This window comes from Plutella xylostella, chromosome 19, assembly GCF_932276165.1.
Source record: "Plutella xylostella chromosome 19, ilPluXylo3.1, whole genome shotgun sequence".
Classification (NCBI taxonomy): Eukaryota; Metazoa; Arthropoda; class Insecta; order Lepidoptera; family Plutellidae; genus Plutella; species Plutella xylostella.
This window is the reverse complement of record NC_063999.1, coordinates 6,101,297-6,108,675: the sequence shown is the minus strand read 5'-3', so window position 1 is coordinate 6,108,675 and position 7,379 is coordinate 6,101,297.

Here is a 7,379-nt window from a genome sequence, read left to right as displayed (position 1 = left end):
ATGTACATTGAATGGCAGCCAACCAGCAGAATCGGATTTTCCATGGGCTAGGATAGGACCACTGACCACGGGGCTCGCGGCCATCACTCAGTTGCCGCTCGGTATAGCTTGAGTGGGTCCATGATACTTACAACCTAGTATAATATCTTGGTCACAACACAATAGGTGATTGAGCAATGTCCGCCTCGATCGGCATGAACTTTAGTCTTTCATTCTTTAGAATGATTTAACTACACACTGTTTAGTAGACGCGTACATTGGTGGGCTTGTTGCACAACGTGAATCAGCCTTTAAGGTCGATTCATACTCGCATACTACTCGCACTCGCACTATAAAGTCCTGAAAACAGAAGTGCGTAATCGATCCGTTATTCATTATAAATGGGTATTTTATTTTTAAAATGTAAGTAAATAACTGACAATGATCAAAAGTATTTGCACTAGGTATAGTAGTTACAGGAAAAATACAGAGAGAGAATGTAAAGAAGCCAGCTTATTGCGAAAAAGCAATTTCTGCCAGCCAACCCATGATTGTTTGGGAGAAGGTAACATCTATTTATAGTACAATCACAAAGTAAATTATAAAAACAATCAGCCTATTCTACAAAATAAAATACTTAATGCAAAAATTCGTTATTGCCCATACTGATAACTTATACCGTTATTTTTTTAAAGTCGTTACGTTACTGTCATAGCGCCTCTACATCTCTACATATAAAAAAAAGTTTTGTTTGATTGATAGATTTCTTCGAAATTTAAAAATTTTAAAATTCTCTTGTTCTGTTCTCTCTGTTGAAATCTTTACGCTTCACAAAGTTAATTTTGGAATCTATAGTGAACAGTGATCCAACATACACTTTATAAATAAGTATAATGGAGCAAGTAACAGAGAAGAAACTCATTGGTGGAAAATACGTTATGGTGACTAGAAATGTAGAGACCGAAGATCTCGATGGAAGCCCAAAGAAGCAAGGAAATAACCGGGGAACCCCGACGGACTACTCAACCTCGTCGCAAGTAGTTGGCTCCGGATCGCCAAAAGTATCATCACCTTCACACAGGAGCCTGGCTGAAATAAGAGGGGCATACGGTGACTGCACAAACACCAACAAGACTTATGAAGGAAACGATCGAGGAACCGCAACCCAATATTCTACTTCCTCTCAGGTGGTGGACGGAGGCACGCGAACATCTTCGTCTACTTCTAAAATCCAGAGTGATGTCCGAGAGTCACAATTTCAACATTCACAGTCATCAGATATTAACAATGCGGAAAGACTAGTTTCCTCTGAGAGATCATTAGCAACATCCATGAACCAACATGACATATATCAGAGCCACTCCAGTGAGATGACTATGTTGCGAAACCAGCAGGTTCGTGGTGCAGATACTTCTTCGAGGATAACTCCATCTGACTCCTTAACAGATGGTAGATACACCAAGAATGATCAATGCAGGAATGAGCTTTGAACTAAAAAATGCATTGGACAAGAAATGAGTCTCAATAATACCATTTCATAGAAGTCCCGTGTTGGGCACCACGAGGAGCAGCAGCCACCAGTGTGGTACTAGCACACTACAAGCTTCATAATAGTAATCTGAGCTAGTGCGCTAACTTTTTAATTATTTATGACTAATTAGGTGGTTAACATACTATCACAAAGTCTTCACTCCTAGGGGATGCCATGGTTTTACTTTTTGTTTTATAGCTTACATGTGTAATACATAATTATGTGAAATGCTTACAATGCGTAGCACAAAAATACCTAATTAAAATGCCAATAATCCACAACAGTGTTTTTTTTATCAGAGATATATTTAGGGCGTCTTGCCTAACAAAGTTAAATAAAATTAAATAGTTTGTCTCTTGCTCTGACAGTATAATGTCAGAGCAAGAGGTCATAGATTTAATTTTATTTAACTTTGTTGTGCAAGACGCCCTTAATTTACAGTTACAATAATAAAATTACAAGTGGTAAACGCAATAGGAAAGTCGACAAGGTACCCCAGAAAGCTGAGGTGCACCACAACACTGTGACCTAGGCCTTATTTATCCCGCCAGTAGGGCTAGAGATAACATTGAAAATTAGGCACCTACTACCATAAATATAGATTGGCAAGTTGCTTGGCGACCCTCCTTGCGGGGTGAAAGACGCGGAGGGGACGAGGTACCTAAGACGACAGCGGGTAGCGGGAGGGTAGCGGGGAAGGGCAACGTGTGCACTGCATGTCATTGTTACGGCAGTCTCGGCCGCGCAGCCGAGGCGGCCACATGTCTTATATAATCTGTCATAATTTGAGTGCGACCCACATGAGATCATTGATCCTGAGACCATTAGTCTTAGGATGAGTGTTGAGGCCTTTTTAATATTATCATTATATTATTATTAGGTATCTATAATTCGTCAACAAAATAACGTTAAAAACAACAAATCGTATAATGTCTCAATATAGGGGCTTCTTGTAGAACAGCGTACCGGATCAGTCATGCTACGCGGCTAAAGGTTGGTACTGCGCAGTCAGATACGAAAAAGTAAACAACAAAGACGAAGAGTCCATATGACAGTGCGTCAGTTGTCAGTTCTTGTAACAAGGAAAGCAACCAAAATTTATGTGATTTAATGAAAGTAATTGAGCAAAACACAAAGAAAAATTACAAAATTGATGAAATTTTTAAAGAAAATGGTCATATCGTGCTTCGCCTACCCCCATACCACCCGAAATTAAATCCTATTGAACTTTTGTGGCGGTACGTGAAAGGCGAGCTCGCAAGAACATCGATCCTTTGTTCCCAGCCAGTCACACCTCAACCAGTCACACTGTTACTCGTTGGGAATTTTATGTTCAAAATTCCCATCAGTCCACACTCTGTTACTCGTTGAAACACCCTTTTCCTTCATTCCCAACGTGTCACATACAACTGTAACACTGTAACTAGTTGGGACTATGAAAATAAAAATTCCCAACAAGTCACAGTAACTTGCTGGGATTTTCAATGAAGAATTTTCCACCATAGACCAAACCGATTATAGAATAGAATACACTTTATTTGTACACCCCAAAAGAATAATAAAATATACAAGTTGTAACTTAATTTGGATGCGGAAAGCTAAATATCACATCCAGTGGCGTGCTTTGGGAGAGGCCTACGTCCAGCAGTGGACTGCTATAGGCTAAAGATGATGAACCTAATTAGGGTACGAAAGGCGGTCCTATCACTAAAAGCGATCTCTGCCAGACAACCTTTGGATGGAGGGAATAAGAGATTAAGGTAGATGGCGCTAGTGAAACCTCATCAAGTCTTTTGAGCCAATACAAGAGTCCAATGGATCTGAATTCCACCATATGCGATAACTATAACTACTACATGGCTGTTATGCAAATTAGTAATATTAAGTTTTAACTAGTTTAAGTTTTCCGAATAAAATAAATAAATAAGTACGTAAGATCGGTGTTGGTCCCCATAATTTTCGCCATTATTTTGAGATCATCTGCATCTTCGGTCTATGTCCGAGGCGCGCCCGCGGTGTAAGCGCCAGATCATCATTAATCTGAGGTAGTTACTTCGGAAGTACCTAATTATTTCTTCATGGTGAAGCAGAGCAGATATGAGTCGATAAGTAAATATCAAACTGCCATAAAGTCACCTCCACGCAAAATTTGGGAAATGAAAGTTTTCATTTTCTTTATTATTTTGTGGCTACTGCTGTACTACCCACCCAGTATCTATCTATCATTCATAGAAAAAAAATGATTGGATTTTACAAATCGGTTTTGATTTTATAATTTTATTGTTAACTAGTTTAATAAAACTTATTTGATTGTTCGGAATAATTATTTCTATTTTCATACTTTTTCAAGAAACGAAAATAAAAAAAATCGTAATATTAAATGATAATTAATATCATATGTGGGGGTCTAAGTAACTTAAATTACATTTTCTTCTTCGTTTAGAAAATCATCTCGAGATTTAACGCCTTACGGACATGAAATAAAATGCTATTATCCGCAAAAAGTCATCTCTATTCATTTAAAATATTCACAACTGCTTAAAAGTTACATAAAAAAAAGTTCAAAGCAACTTTAAAATGGCCGCCATTTCTAGAATATTGAGATTTGACCCCACATATGGGGGTTTTTTCTCGATGAAATTACTCGTAGAATCCACCCTTAAAGTTTGTCGGGTCCGAAAAACAACACACGGTATAAGTCACAGTACCTATCACTGGTTAGGCATCATCATCATTCATCATCACTGAACAAATCTTAACGAGTAACGGGAGAACAGTTGGGAATTTTCTAGTTTATGTTCCCATCCCGTTACAGCGGCTGGTTGGGAATTCAGAAATAAATCATTCCCAACGAGTAACACTCCCATCGAGTAACACTGTGACTAGATGGCACACTTTTCATGAAGAATTCCCAACTGTATACAGTGTGACAGGTTTGATGTGTGACTCGATGGGAACAAAGGACATCGATTGACTCTAACTTAGATAAAGAGATAAAAGACTTTGAGTTGTTTTTTTCTAATTATTCGCCTGAAAAGTGGAAAAATTGTGACGACCATTGTCATAAAAAATTAAGACGAATATTATAAATCTGATAGAGTATTTGACGATGTATTGGACAGGTATGTTATTGTTTATTTATAACTAGCTGTGGCCCGCGAGCTTCGCTTCGCCTTAAAAAGTTTTCCCGTGGGAATTCCGGGATAAAAAGTAGCCTATGTTCTTTCCCAGGGTCTAGACCATATGTATACCAAATTTCATTCAAATCCGTTCAGTAGTTTTGGCGTGAAAGAGTAACAGACAGACAGACAGACAGACAGACAGACAGACAGACAGACAGACAGACACAGTTACTTTCGCATTTATAATATTAGTAAGGATTTAATGTAAATTAAACATAAAATATTATAGGTATACACTGAACTAATATGACTGGCGTACTCTAGTACATTATACTTCAAAGTAGGTATAATGTTTTTTGGTTTTTGTCTTAGATTTATAATTGAAGTTAATGAAAACGATGATGAAGATGAGGATGATAGATAGATAGATAGATAGAGTACTCTTTATTTGTACACCAAGAAATGATTAACAATTTTACATAGACACTTAACTAGGGTACAAAAGGCGGTCTTATCGCTTATAGCGATCTCTTCCAGACAACCTTTGGATGGATGGACTAGAGATATAAAAGGGGTTCAGTGTACTTACTCAAGGAATATAGTATAATTTAAGTTATTATTATCTAACTACACACTAAATATAAGCAAAAAATAAATAAAAAATACACACAAGTACATACGCCTACTACATGTATTATTATATACAATATAATACATATATAAATATATACAAACACATATATACATACATACATCATATACATACACATACATATCATACATATTATACCTACATACATGATTTTTAATACATATTTAATGATCTGATAACAGCTAAACAGTTGATTTAAGGTAGTGTTCCTTCACCATTCTCTTAAAGGTTTCCTGAGTTGGTGCTTGTCGGATTTTTGAAGGAAGATCATTCCACAAAGTGATAGCACGTACTGTGTAAGAAGCACTGAAGAATTTAGTGGTATTAGGAGGGATATTAAGGCGGAGATTGTGGGTAGAGCGCAGTGTCAGGTTGTGAGATTCACATCGAAGCTGAAAGCGTTCTTTTAAGTAAGCGGGGTATGTTGGGTTAAAGAGTATGGAATATAAAAGTGAAAGAATGTGGGCATTGCGACGAAGACGAATGGGGAGCCACTTGAGTTTCGCGCGAAAGTCGGAAACATGGTCATATTTGCGTAAGCCAAATATAAACCGTATAGAAAAATTTTGGAGTCGCTCAAGCTTATTTAACTGCTCCTCAGTTAAATCTGGATAGCAAGAATCGGCATAATCTAAAATAGGTAGAAGTAAAGACTGAGAAAGCTCAATTTTGGTGGAAGTGGGCAAGAAATTCCGCAATCTGCGAAGTGAACCTGCAGAAGCAAACATCTTTCTACTAACTACTTCCAGCTGCTTTTTCCATGTCATGGATCTGTCCAGATACACCCCCAAGTTTTTAACTTCTTTACTCCACTCTATATGTACACCATCAAAAATAACTGGTGGAAGGGAATCGAAGTCAATCATGGAAATAAATCTAGGGCTGCCAAGAATGATCACCTGGGTTTTAGTCGGATTGACTCTTAGGCCGAAGTCACTGCTCCACTTCAAAATATGTTCTAGGTCAGTATTTGTTCTGTTGATTGCAACGGAGAGATCTGATAAAGGCGCATGGCTGTATATTTGTAGATCATCTGCATAAAGGTGGTAGGAAGAAGATAAGTGATTAGAAATACTGTTAATAAATATGGCAAAGAGAAGAGGGGACAACACGCCACCTTGCGGGACTCCGGCCGTTGTGCTGCACCATAGAGAGAATGACTCCTCAATACGGATTCGCTGCCGGCGCCCGTGCAAGTAACTATGAAACCAGTCAATTACCGTTGGAGATACATTAAGAGAGCGCAATATCCCCAATAGTATGTCATAATCGACTGTATTGAAGGCATTGCTAAAATCGAGTAGTGACAGCACCGTCAGCTCACCATTCTCCATACCCTGACGAACGTCGTCAGTGATTTTCACTAAGGCCGTTACAGTGCTATGTCCCGGGCGGAACCCAGATTGGTACGGATTCATTAAGTTGTTTCGCACTAGGAATGCATTCAGCTGGAGGGTGATTCGTGTCACAAAAAACAACTTCGTTTTCATCTCGTTTTCAGATTTTTACGAACGAGCTATGAATTTGCGATTCACATGGCACTAAAAACAAGCTACATAGTAAGATCGTTTCGAGATCGCAAAATGAATGAACGGAATGGAGAATGACGCGATTCATGTCATTTTTGTTGAACTTTTTGATATCGCTTATCTGTCATATTTTGACGTTTTAGCGATTTTAAACTTTCGAAGAAAAGGGTGAAATTGTTAGATCGTTTTCAGAAAATACTGCTAAAAGTGAAATTGACCTTGTACGCATCTCTCCAAGATCTTCAAGCCATTTTTCAGCCGGACAGCCATCCCTACGAGATACGTTTCCATCTTTACCGAATTCGTAATTTTCCTTTATAGTAAGCTTGTATTAGTGATATTTATTTGATTGGTGTGGGTTTTGGCCTGAGGCCCTCGCAGAATGAGGAAGAATATTTTAACCGAAAGCATACACATTCCCTCAGTGTGCAAATTGTAAGTTAATGAATTAAACACATTGTAATGCATGAATATTTTATTTATTGATAGAACTAATAAATTCTATGAATTATCACAAATACTAAAAAAATATAGGTAGTAATTAGGTCCCTTTACCACTTAATAAA